Genomic DNA, 13,406 nt, shown 5'->3' with positions numbered 1-13,406 from the left:
AAATTATTCATAGTTGAGTTTTAGACATAAAACAAACATTGTTTGTTTCAGTACCAATCCCACCACCAGTGTTGACCTCTATCCACCCATGTTCCCAGAGTCCTTCCCGTGCCACCACCCCCTGACCCATCCTGCCATTATCACAGGAACCTTTTAAAAAAGTTATTATTTTCATAATATTTTTTATTTAAGCACCATGATTACAAACATGTTTACAGTTGGATTTCAGTTATAAAAATGAATACCCCATGACTGTATTCAAGATAGGCATTCTATTTCTCTCACTCAATACCATTGTCAAATAATTGTCAGTGTAGTTATTTCCCTAACTGAACTCACCTCTCTTTGTGGTAAGATTCATATTTTGTGCTGGTCCTTCCAGCCCTCATCTCTATTGTCTCTGAACACCTTTTTAAGTTTGATCGAGAGACCAAAACTTCCATGATTCTTGACTGTAGCTTAGATATTTAATTCTTTCCTTACTTAACACCACCAATGTACCTGAATCATCTTTGTCACTGCCCCCATCATTCTATATGTGTCATTATCCTTCCTCACTCAATAAATTTTTATTTTCTCACTATATTCTGGGGCCTAAGGTGTTCTTAAATATCCCATTTAAGACATTGTTTTTTTCATATCTTCATTTTAAATACCACATATAGCACTAGGATTTCAATACTTAAAGTCACCATTCTTTCTGAAACACTATAGAATTACAAAATTCTGGTTTTTCTGATTAATAATATAGAATAGAATTCTGCAAAAGTTCCCTAATGGACATCATAGCCTCAATTAGACTGTACTTACAATTGCCTTTTTGAAAAATATTTTCAAATGTACTGACAAGAAATTGCTGACAACATATAAGAAGAATAAATAGCAATACAGCCTGATGACCCTGAGAAACCAAAATTTGCAGAACCAAGTGGAATATGATATAATTCTCATACATGAAACATACAACTCTTTTTTTAAAAATGTTTTTAGAGAAGAGAATGTATAGGTTGAGAATAAGATACCTAAGTGTCGGACACAAAAGTACAAATAATGAATGGAAGTCAAGCTAACTTCTTAGAAAGAAGCCAGTTATTTTTCTTGGAGGGGGATCACACCTGGCAGTGCTAATGGGTTACTCCTGGCTCTATGCTCAGAAATCACTCTTGGCAGGCTCGAGGGGACCATATGGGATGCTGGAATTTGAACCACTGTCCGTTCTGCATGCAAGGCAAACACCTTACCTCCATGCTATCTCTCTGGCCCCAAAGCCAGTTATTTTTTTTAAATATAATTTTTATTTTGATCATAGTGTCTTACATATTGTTGACAATAACATTTTAGGTACATATTTACATAAAATCAGGGGGGATTCCCATCCCCAAATTGTCCTCCCTACCCCTCCGTTGTTGTCCTACCTCCCATTTCCTCTTCCCTCACCCCCAGGGCGGCTAGAATATGTGGTCCCCTCTGTATCCAACCCACTACTTAGTAGTCTTGCACCTGTTTGGTCTTGATGCCTCCCTTATCTCCCCCTCTAACTGTAGGCAGGACTAGCTAGTTCAAGTTGCGTGGTTTTGCCTGAGAAGGAGAAGATAAATAAACTGGGGTAAGAGTCTAATACTCCCAAAATGGGTGGAATCCTTCTAGAGGCTCTCATCATCGATTTGGGAGATGAAGGAGAGAAAGAAGGTGAAACACTCCACCAGTACCAAAAAAAGTGTCAATTATCCAGTGAGGACTCCAGCTATATCGATAAGCACCACAAAAAAAACAGCCGAAAAACAAAGCAAAACAGACAGACAAACAAACAAACAAAAAACAGAACAAAAACAAACAAACCAAAAACACGCCATGGTCTTGAAATAAGAAACATGGCATAGCACATAACGAGGGAGAAGAAAAGAATAGAAAAAAATAAGTATAATTGGGGACGACGATTTCAATAATCACACCCAAACAGAGAAATCGACCAAAATAGATAGGTAAATAAAAATAATAATAACAATAATAAATGAAGGTAAAAGATATATATGTATATATATATATATACACACACACATATATATATACATATATATAAAATACTAAGTTTTTGTGCTTTTTGTATTTTTGTTTTTTCCCCTCCTGCCCTGGCACAGTAAATATTGGGGTCATTCGAAAAGGAATTCACATGGCCTAAGAAATATGGGGTTTCTCCGTCCTTGGAGTATACTGTCATGGGATCAGCTCCAGACTTTGCTCAGGATCATTTATTCTCCTGGTGGTGTTTTTTGGCGTGTGGAAGACTTCTGTTCTGTCCAGGGTGATACACTCAAAGCTCTGTGTTTAGAGGTCTCAGTATCTGCACAGATCCTGAGGTAGGACTTATGGTGAGGTCAGTCTTTGTGGTTCTAGAGGTTCTGTTACCTCAGTGTCGTTTTAGTCCATCTTCTGTGGTTGGTGACCTTGGTCTTTGCACTGAACCTAGGATGGCACCTAGGTTAGCGTCTTTCTTTGTGCTTCCAGAAGGCCCATTCTGTTGCAGTTGTCTCTGTCAGACCTTTGGGACTGGGGGTCATGCTTATTGTGCAAGTCATAGTTCAAACCCTAAACTAGGGCTTTTTTATTGGTCCCAAGATGTATACTGTCTGGTCGTGGTTCTAGTAGCCAGTCATCTGTAAGTCACGATCTTGAAAGCCAGTTATTTTTAACAGAAAAAAATTTAGTAACTATCCCCAGAAATACACCTATATACATATATAAATTATATATGCATATATTCATTATACTTGTCTATCTCTTAGCCGTCTAACTTCTCCTTGGTTTATATTTTATTTAGGATGAAACAAATACTTTTGTACCAAAGAGACTACAACCAATAAAGTACTTGTCATATATCTATCTATATCTATATCTATATTCATATATATTCTTTCTTCCTTATGTCTTTTTTCCCTTTTAAGTACTTTCCTTCCGTTGGGTTTAGGGCCACAGATGATTGTGCTCAGGGCTGACTCCTGGCTCTTTTCTTTTTTTTTTTTTTTTGTTTTTTTTTAGGCCACAACCGTTAGATGCTCAGGGGTTACTCCTGGCTACTCGCTCAGAAATTGCCCCTGGCTTGGGGGGACCATATGGGACGCCGGGGGATCGAACCGTGGTCCTTTCCTTGGCTAGCGCTTACAAGGCAGACACCTTACCTCTAGCGCCACCTCGCCGGCCCCTCCTGGCTCTTTTCTTAGGAATTACTCCTAGTAGTGCTCAGGGGACCATATGTTCAACTAGAATTAAATCTAGGCCAGCAGTGTGCAAGGCAAATCCTCTTCTAAATTCTTTTGATTATTTTCCATGTGAATAATTTACACACATTTAAAATTTTTATTTTGGGTCCACAACTCGCAGTAGTCACATATTGTGTTTGGAATCCCTCCTGAAGGTGCTCTGGGAGCCTAGCTAGCAAAGCTGCAGAGCATATAAATCAAAAGTGTCAATGAAAAGATCAATCCATTAATCTGCCTCTGTCTCAAACACGTTTTATTTTGGAGAGGAAGGAGGTTGTCTGAGTTACACCTGGTTTTGCTCTTCTGAACAAACTATTTGCTCCCCTGAGCAAAACAATTCCGTATAGACGTGGCTCTGTACTTAGGGATCACTCTCGACAGTGCTCAGTGAACTACGTATATATATATGGCTCCAGGGATTAAACTTGGATCAGTTGCAGTTGCATGCATGGCAAATAAGTATTGCCCACTCTACTATCTCTTTGGCCTCTTCTCAAACAAAAAATATTTTAAGAATATATAATTCTTTTTTTTATAATTATCTTTATTTAAACACTGTGATTACAAACATGATTATAGTTATATGATTACAGTCATGTAAAGAACAGCCCCTTCACCAGTGCAACATTCCCACCACCAATTTCCCAGATCTCCCTCCTCCCCACTCCCTCGTACCTGTACTTGAGACAGGCTTTCTACTTCCCTCATTCATTCACATTGTTATGATAGTTTTCAGTGTAGTCATCTCTCCAACTGCACTCATCACTCTATGTGATGAGCTTCATGTCATGAGCTGCACCTACCAGCCCTCATCTCTCTTGTCTCGGAGATACTGTTAAAAATGTCTTTCATTTTTCTTAAAACCCATAGATGAGTGAGACTATTCTGCATCTATCATTCTCCCTCTGACTTATTTCACTCAGCACAATAGATTCCATGTATATCCATGTATAGAAAAATTTCATGACTTCATCTCTCCTGACGGTTGCATAGTATTCCATTGTGTATATGTACCACAGTTTCTTTAGCCACTCATCTGTTGAAGGGCATCTTGGTTGTTTCCAGAGTCTTGCTATGGTAAATAGCACTGCAATGAATATACGTGTGAGGAAGGGATTTTTGTATTGTATTTTTGTGTTCCTCGGGTATATTCCTAGGAGTGGTATAGCTGGATCGTATGGAAGCTCAATTTCCAGTTTGTGAAGAAATCTCCATATTGCTTTCCATAAAGGTTGTACTAGACGGCATTCCCACTTATATATTTATATAAATAAATATATATATAAGAATATATAATTCTTTTAACATCCTGTCTTTAGGAAATAAATTTCATACTTTGCATACATTTGCATACACATAGGCACACATGTGCCTGCACACACACCCATACACAGCTTACGCTTGGTCCCCTGCCCCACAGTATCCACTCAAAAGCCATAGGTCATAGAAATTAACAAAATTTTATATTTACTAAAAATATTTAAATTGAAGTCAGAGAAATATCCCAATTGGCTGAGTGTTTGCTTTCTATGTGAGAGGCCCACATTTCATCCCTGGCATTCCAGCGTCCCTTGAGCACCACTAAGAATGATTATTCCCATATACCCACAGTCACTGAGCTGAGAGTACCCCACAGTAATAATGGCTATAGCCATAAACCCAATATATACACAAACCCAATATAGAACATATATATACTCTATATATGTATGGACATGTATTCTTTATATTTGCCTATATCTTAATTACCAACACTCTCCTTGTTGTCTTTTTACTGAATACAGTAAGTCACTTGCCTTACATATGGCTGACCTCATTCTATCTTTTGTACTACATTTTGTCCCCTTAATGAACCAAGCAAAACAAAAGCAATTTTTTGTATTTTCATTGCCTTGTATGTGGCTAACCAAGGTTTGATCCCCAGCATTGGTTCCCCAATCCTTTTCAGGAGTGAGTCCAAAGCACAGAGCCAAGAGTAAATCTTAGTGTAGCTAAATATATCCTCCTTTCCCTCCAAAATATTAAAAGAGCAAGTCATTAATAGCGTTTTGAAGAATCAGTCTTAAAATCCTTAAAGTATTTGTAATTTCTTTTTTTATTGTGACTGAAGTTCATTACACAGAATTATTTACAGTACATAGTGACAATGAATGAAGGGCTTTCCCACCACCAATATTGTCCTCCCTCCACTCCTATTTCCAGCTTGTCTCCCACATATCTCTCTTTTACCCCCTAGAATCCTAGTGTAACTGGTCTCCACCTTACAGCTTGTTATAGGTTGGGTATCTATTCTGTTTGGTGTTCCAGTCTGGTCATTTTTTTATTTACACTACATGTTCATATGACTGGTCCTGGTATCATTCTTTCCCCCCTCAATTTATGAGGCTGAATGATTCAAGTTAAGCTATTCTGTTGGAGATAAAAAAAAAGGTTAAGGAAAAGAGAAGAAAAAACTTGGTATCAACTAGTAAAATAGAAAGAAAAAAAATCACCAAATAATATTCACAAAAGTGAAAAAGAAAGAGAAAAGTGGAAGAAAAAAGAGAAGTGAAATAATATCAAAAAAACAAACAAAAAATAGAGCAAAACAAAACCAGAAAAAGTGGTGCAGTGGCAGGGCTTGGTGTTACCCCACCATTTTTTTTTGTATAGGCACAGCAAGTATTGGGGAAGAAAGGAAGATTCAGTTTCTCCACTCTTGAAGCATATTGTCATGGAAACAACCACTGGCTCCATACCTTCTCATTGCCATATCCCAGGTTTTGTGTGTGTGTGTGTGTGTGTGTGTGTGTGTGTGTGTGTGTGTGTGGTGTAATTTCAAAGAAAAATAAATCAGATCATATTAAAAATGTTTCAGTGGATTCAGCTGTAAGATATGTTTTATTCTAACACAAATTTGGGAAAGTATACTTTATTTTAATTTCAATGCATAGACTTTTTTCCCTTAAATATATTTCTTAAACGTAGGCATCATGATTCCTGATACTATTAATAGTAGTAACCATATCATGTTCTAGACATATAATGTTCAGACTCCATTTCAGCTACAATACTATCATCCCTCACTCATGTCCTAAGCTACACCATAACCTAAGCAAACATATAAACTATCATTATAGAGTTGATCTTTCTTTATGAGTTTGATGTATGGAAATTACCCACCAACACTATGTGCCCAAGATCCTACACCAAAACTCCATATAACCCCCAGTCTGTTTTATCCTCTGATCTTCCCCAGTGCCCTATATTCAACTCTTTAAACATCTACTTCTACCACCACGAGCTTCCTACTCTGATTATTCACATGTGATAGACCTGTTTTTCAGAGCACTATGCAAGTCTTCAACAACCCTTTAAGTATACATTAAAAATATACAGTAATGCAGGGGTCAAAAGCCTTGAAAGTATTTACCTAGAATATGTAGGCAATCTTAATAAGCACTTCTGACAAAGCACCATTTGTTGATAATTATTTTTCATGATTAAAGATCTTTATTAATCAACTAGTATTTATCTGTTCACTTTTTATTTTCAAAATTTAGAAACAAACTCAGGGCTTCTGGATCCCTGTGGGAGACTGCTGAGAAAGACCCCCATGAACTTAATCAACTTAATTCCATCAAGATTCACTGGTCAGTTCACCGGCCAGATAGGCAGTCCCAGCCCACAACGCGGTACCATCTCCTGCCTGGTGGCTTTATTAAGCCTCTGCATCCCTTCATTTTGGGCTTCCTGATCCCTGCGGGAGACTGCTGAGGAAGACCCCTGTGAATTTAATCAACCTAATCCCATCAAGGTTATACAGGCCAGGTAGGCAGTCCCAGCTCACAAGGCGGTACCATCTCCTGCCTGGTGCCTTTATAAAACCCCTGCATCCCTCCATTTTGGGCTTCCTGATCCCTGTGGGAGACTGCTGAGGAAGACTCCAGCGAACTGAATCCCATCAAGGTTCACAGCCCAGGAAACAGAGAAACAGGGAGGAGCAAGGCTGCTCTGCTTCCCTTAGTGGCCCTGCAAATCTCCTAGCACATGTACTCCACCACAATGTGCAATAAAAGCCACGCTACAACGTCAATGGGGAAACAACCAAGGCCAACACCAGGCATAGAGAATGAAGATAGCAATTCTGATAACCCAGAGAATACCAACTACATAGTCAACCTCTAAGACAAGGAGTTTAGAGTAGTAATATGGAGGATGCTCATAGAACTCAAAGGAAAAATAGATCAAGCTAAAAAGAACATCATCTGAGAACTCCAAACTGAAAAAACTAAAAAAACTAAAAAAAAAGACTAAAAAACTCAGTAGATGAAAATAAAAACTCAATGGAAAGCCTCTCAAACAGAGTAACCAGCAGCCATGGACAGAATCACCAAGCTGGAAGATGAAATGCAGAACAACACTATACAGCAGAAGAGACTAGAAAAGAACAATGGAAGACAATGGAAAAATATTCAAAGAATGTGAACACATAAAAATAGAAGTCTTTGACAGATTCAACAGAAACAACATAAGAATCATTGGCGTTCCAGAGACCCAGGAAGAAAATACCCAGGAAAAATCAATAGTCAAGGACATCATTACAGAGAAACTCCCAGAGCTAAAGATGGCATGCAACCAAATCCTGTATGCCAATGAGTATCAGCTAACAGAGACTCGAAGAAAAGCACCCCAAGACACATTCTAGTTACATAATACTGAAAGCAGAAATATCGAAAGAGAAATTGCATTCAAAGAACCATCCTTAAGATTTACAGCTGACTTGTCACAAAAACTCTCAAGGCCAGAAAACAGTGGTAGGATATAGTGACAAAACTCAACGAAATGTATGTTCAACTAGAATACTGCCCCCAGGTAGACTCAAGCACTAAAAACAAGCCTTAAAATATACTGAAAGGAGAGAGATGGGGTGCATTGGTGATGGGAATGTTACACTGGTGAAGGGGGTGTTCTTTTGGTGACTATAGTCATGTTTATAATCAGAGTGTTTAAATAAAATAAATTAAAAACAAACAAAAAATAAACACAAACTCTGTAATAAAATTAGTCAAAACAACAAAATTACAGTGCAGAAGAGAGCGTAATGTATTTTAGAAAAAAATAGTTGCTGATTTCAATCTATAAGCAATGTTCTTCAGAGGAATTATCAAATAAAATCTCCCACATGTGTGCAATACCAGCAAATTTATACTTTAGAAATAGTTGAAGAAAGTTTCTTGTAATTTTGGCTTGATACGATGTGTTTTGAATGTCAGTTTTTGCTTTTTTCCCCCCAATTCCAAGGGTATAAAAGTATGCATTAGTTCTTTGACTTTATGTGAAAATGGAAAGAAAATTGGAATTTATTATGTTTAATGCTTTTGTGCTTATGTGACAAAAATGTGACTGAAATGTTTTGGCAAATATTCAATGCATCATATTGCATTAAATAAAATCTTAAGGTCTTTTGGAGAAAAATAAAAACTAATAATAAAGTGTGCTTTTAAACTTGACAAAATAGTAGTTGACTGAAATTGGTCCATAACCAAAGTTCCACAGGAACGTTTTTTTGTTGTTGTTGTTTGTTTGTTTTTTTGTTTTGGGTCACACCCAGCAGTGCTCAGGGGCTACTCCTGACTCTACGCTCAAAAATACCCCCCGACAGGCTCAAAGGACCATATGGAATGCTGGGATTTGAACCACCGTCCTTCTGCCTTACCTCCATGCTATCTTTCTGCCCCCCCACAAGAACTTTTACAATAAATAATAGACTTTCTAAGTACTGCAATTAATCAACTACTACATTGAACCCTACTGTAACCCTTTTCGAGATTCAGAGATCAAAAAAACCTCAACAACCTAACTCTAAACAAATGAATCCCCAGAATATCAGTAGTTCCTTGGATGTGGCTCATGAAAGTTCTATTTTATGTTGTCTTAAATATTTTTATTAACTTGATATCAGTAAAGATTTGGTCAACACCCCCTCCAGTTACTCATAGTTGAGTTTCAGGCATACAACGTGACAGCACCATTCCTATCACAGATGTCAACTTCCCTCCATCAGGTTACTCACATTCCCTTCCATCCCCAGTCTGGCACCCTGAAAGGCCCATTTAAAGTTTGGTTGTAGTATGTACCTCAGACTTTTACTATTTTGACTCTGTTTTGATATCTAGCCCTTGAGCATGTCTAGATATGTTCCAACACTCCCCTTCACAAATAATTTATTTGAGGATCAGAAAGATAATACAGAGATTAATAAAGCACTTGGTGGTACACGGAGGTGTTACAGCTATATAATATGCTCTGGGGTAGCTAAGACCCTTGATACCTTCACCCCCATTACTTCCTGTCTGCCTCTATTTCCTCTTATATATTTCTTTTTTTTTCCTGTGCTTCTCCTTCCTATACTCTGAGGCTAATAGTGATCCTCCTTTTTGTATCCCTTCATCAGGTATTTTAATATATCACAGATAAGTGAGACTATCTTGTGTTTGTCCTCCTCGATTAAACTTCACTTCACTGAACATAAAATTTTACCTTTCCATCCACATTTCAGCAAATAGCCTAATTTCATTGTTTCTTGCAGATGTACAGTATTCCATTATGTATTTATACCACCCTTTCATTATCTACTCATCTGTTGATAAACATCTAGCTTAATTCTGTATCTCAGCTATTGAACTAAGTGCTACAATGAATAATGGTGCGTTAGTTTATATCCTGCTTTTACCCAAAACAAAGGCACTTGACCAATTTCCTCTTTCTTTTCACCAAGCACTTTGACTCATAAAAGTTCTGGATCTCACTGAAACCTCCACCTCCAGGTGAATTTGTACTGGTAGAATAGAGAGAGACCACAAGGCAAGAAGCCAACCATACTCTGTGATTCTATCTTGACCAGTTTGGATTATTAATTTATTTGCTACCCTTCACTTGGGGTTGGAAATACAGCACATGAGTGATTTTATTGTGGTGTGTATATGTATTTCTGTACACATGTTCTGGAGTCCAGGTACATATCCAGAGGTAGAATTGCTGAGTTGACTGGCAACTCAATTATTATTTTAAATATACCTTTAAATATGATAATATTTAAATATGGTCTTATGAAATATACATATTTAGATATTTAAATATGTTCATATTGCTTTAATTACAGCTAATAAAAATAGACTTTTAAAAATGCTTTTTAATCTTTATTTAAGAACCATGAATACAAACATGTTTGCAGTTGGGTTTTAATTATTAAAAAGAACAAGAACACCCCCTTTCCATTCAGCATTCCAACCACCAATGCCCTCCATCTCCCTCCTCCCTAACTCCTTGCCTATACTTGAGGCAGGCATTCTCTGTCTGTCACTCAATACTACCATTGTCATAATAGTTGTAAATGTAGTTATTTCTCTAAGTGAACTCACCATGCTTTGTGATAAGCTTCACATTGTGGACCAGTCATTCTAGCCCACATGTCTATTTTCTCTGTGTATTATTTACAATATTGTCTTTTATTTTTCTTAAAAATATTATAGTGTCTATATTTCTCCCTCTGATTTATTTCACTCAGCATAATAGTTTCCATGCCTATCCATTTATAGCAAAATTTTATGTCTTCATTTTTATGACAGTTGCATAATATTCCATTGTGTATATGTACTACTGTTTCTTTAGCCATTCATTTGTTGAAGAGCATCTTGGTAGTTTCCAGAGTCTGGCTATTGTAAAGAGCACTACAATGAATGTAGGTGTGCAGAAGGCATTTTTGTATTGTATTTTTGTATTCCTAGGGCATATCCCTAGGAGTGGTATAGCTGGATCATATGGAAACTCAATTTCTGATTGTTTTGAGGAATCTCCATATTATTTTTCATAAAGGTTGGACTAGACTGCGTTCCCACCAGCAGTGAATGAGAGTTCCTTTATCCCCACATCGCTGCCAGCACTGATTTTTCTTATTCTCTGTGATATGTGCCAATCGCTGTGGCATGAGATGGTACCTCATTGTTTTGATTTGCTTCTTTCTGATGATTAGTGAGTGGAGCATTTTTTTCATGTGTTTTTTGGCCATTTATATTTCTTCTTTGAGGAGTTGTTTGTTCATTTCTTTTCCCTATTCTTTGATGGGGTTAGATGATTTTTTCTTGTTAAGTTCTGTCAGTAATTTGTATATCTTTGATATTAACCCCTTATCTGATGGTTATTGGGTGAATAGTTTCTCCAATTCTGTGGGTGGCCTTTGTATCCTCATCACAATTTCCTTTGAGGTGCAAAAGTTGTCAGCTTAATATAGTCCCATCTGCTTATCTCCACTTTCACTTTTTTGGACAGTACTGTTTCCTAGTTGAATATGCCTTTAGTCTCTATGTAATAGATTGTTTACCTACATATTCTATATACCTTATGGTTCTGGGTTTTATATAAAGGTCTTTAATCTATTCGAATTTGACCTTTGTGCATGATATTAAATAAAATTCCGAGTTCTCTTTTTAGCATGAGGCTGGCCATTTGTCCCAGCACCATTGTTGAAGAGGCTTTCCTTGCTCCATTTTGCATTTCTTGCCTCTTTATCAAAGATAAATTGATTGTAGAAGTGGGGAACATTCTCTACTCAAGTCTATTCCATTGCTCTAAAGGTCCTTTTTATCCCACCACCATTTTGTTTTAATGACTGTTGCTTTATAATACAATTTAAAATTGGGGAAAGTGATGCCTCCAATCTTCTTTTCCCTAAGGGTTGCTTTAGCTCTTCATGGATGTTTATGGTTCCAAATGAATTTCAGGAGTGTTTGATTCACTTTTTTAAAGAATGTCATGGTGTCCTTAAAGGAATTGCATTAAATCTGTACAATGCTTTGGGGAGTATTTCCATTTTAATGATACTAATCCTCCTACTCTATGAACAGGATATTGTCTCCATTTCCTTATGTCCTCATTTACTTCTTGAAGTAGGGTTTTGAAGTTTTCTTTGTATAGGTCCTTCACCTGTTTAGTTAAGTTGACTCCAAGGTATTTGAGTTTCTGTGGCACTAATGTGAATAAGACTATTTTTAATGTCTATTTCTTTTCTATCACTATTTATGTATAAGAAAGCCATTAATTTTTATAGATTAATTTTATAGCCTGCCACTTTGCTATATGAATCTATTGTTTCTAGAAGCTTTCTGAAAGCGTCTTTAGGGTTTTCTAAATATTGTATTATGTCATCTGTAAACAGTGATAATGGCTTCTTGTTCTTGTCCTTCATGTATAATTAATACACCATGTCAGTGGATGCTATTTTTTTATCTTATTATTGTGAATTTAAACAAGCTTATCAATTATAGGTGGTTCCCAGCTTACAACTGTTTGTCTTAGACTTTTTTCTCCCTTGAAAATGGTGTGACAATACACAGTAGAAAACTATACTTCAAATTTTGAATTTGGTCTTTTCCAAGACAAATATGGATGGTATGATACACTTCACTGCTCAGTATTGGCAACAAATTCCAGCTCCCAGTTAGGCTCATGACCATGAATACAAATAAGTCATACTCTACAGACTTCAAATAATCTTCATTTTCAGGAATATATACAATAAATTGTATGAACTAGTCAGTAGTTTAAGAAAGGAGCCAGAAAAAAAAAATAAGAGCCAGGGAGGTAGTAACAGTGGATAAGGCATTTTTCTTGCATGCAGTTGGCCCTGATTCAGTCATATGGTCATGTCATATGGTCCAAAACTAACAAAAAACAAGTGGTTCCTGTGCACAGAATCAGGAACAAACTCAGCGCCTACTAAAAAAGTTTTTATCTGACTTTATGTCAGATTATTTTGTTCAATTAAAGGGTAATGTAAGTGTTCAAAGCATGCTTAAGGCTGATTAAGCTAATCTATGACATTTAAAAGGTTAGGTTAGGTACATTAAATGAATTTGTTTGACTTAAGCTATTTTTCACTTTTGATGAAACAGTTTATCAGCACATAACCTCATTATAAAATGGGAATTCTCTACTTAGCAATACACTGGCTGTACAATAATATTTCATCTAATTTATCTCCAGTTTCTACTAAGTTTTATCAGGAAACAGATTTCATTTTTCATAAAAGAAATGTACAAGATATTTTAGATATTTCTGAAATTCTTAACCATTTTATACTTAACAGTATTTTCAAATACCATTACCAAA

The sequence above is a fragment of the Suncus etruscus genome, chromosome 13 (genome assembly GCF_024139225.1).
Source record: "Suncus etruscus isolate mSunEtr1 chromosome 13, mSunEtr1.pri.cur, whole genome shotgun sequence".
NCBI lineage: Eukaryota > Metazoa > Chordata > Mammalia > Eulipotyphla > Soricidae > Suncus > Suncus etruscus.
This window is presented reverse-complemented; position numbering follows the sequence as displayed.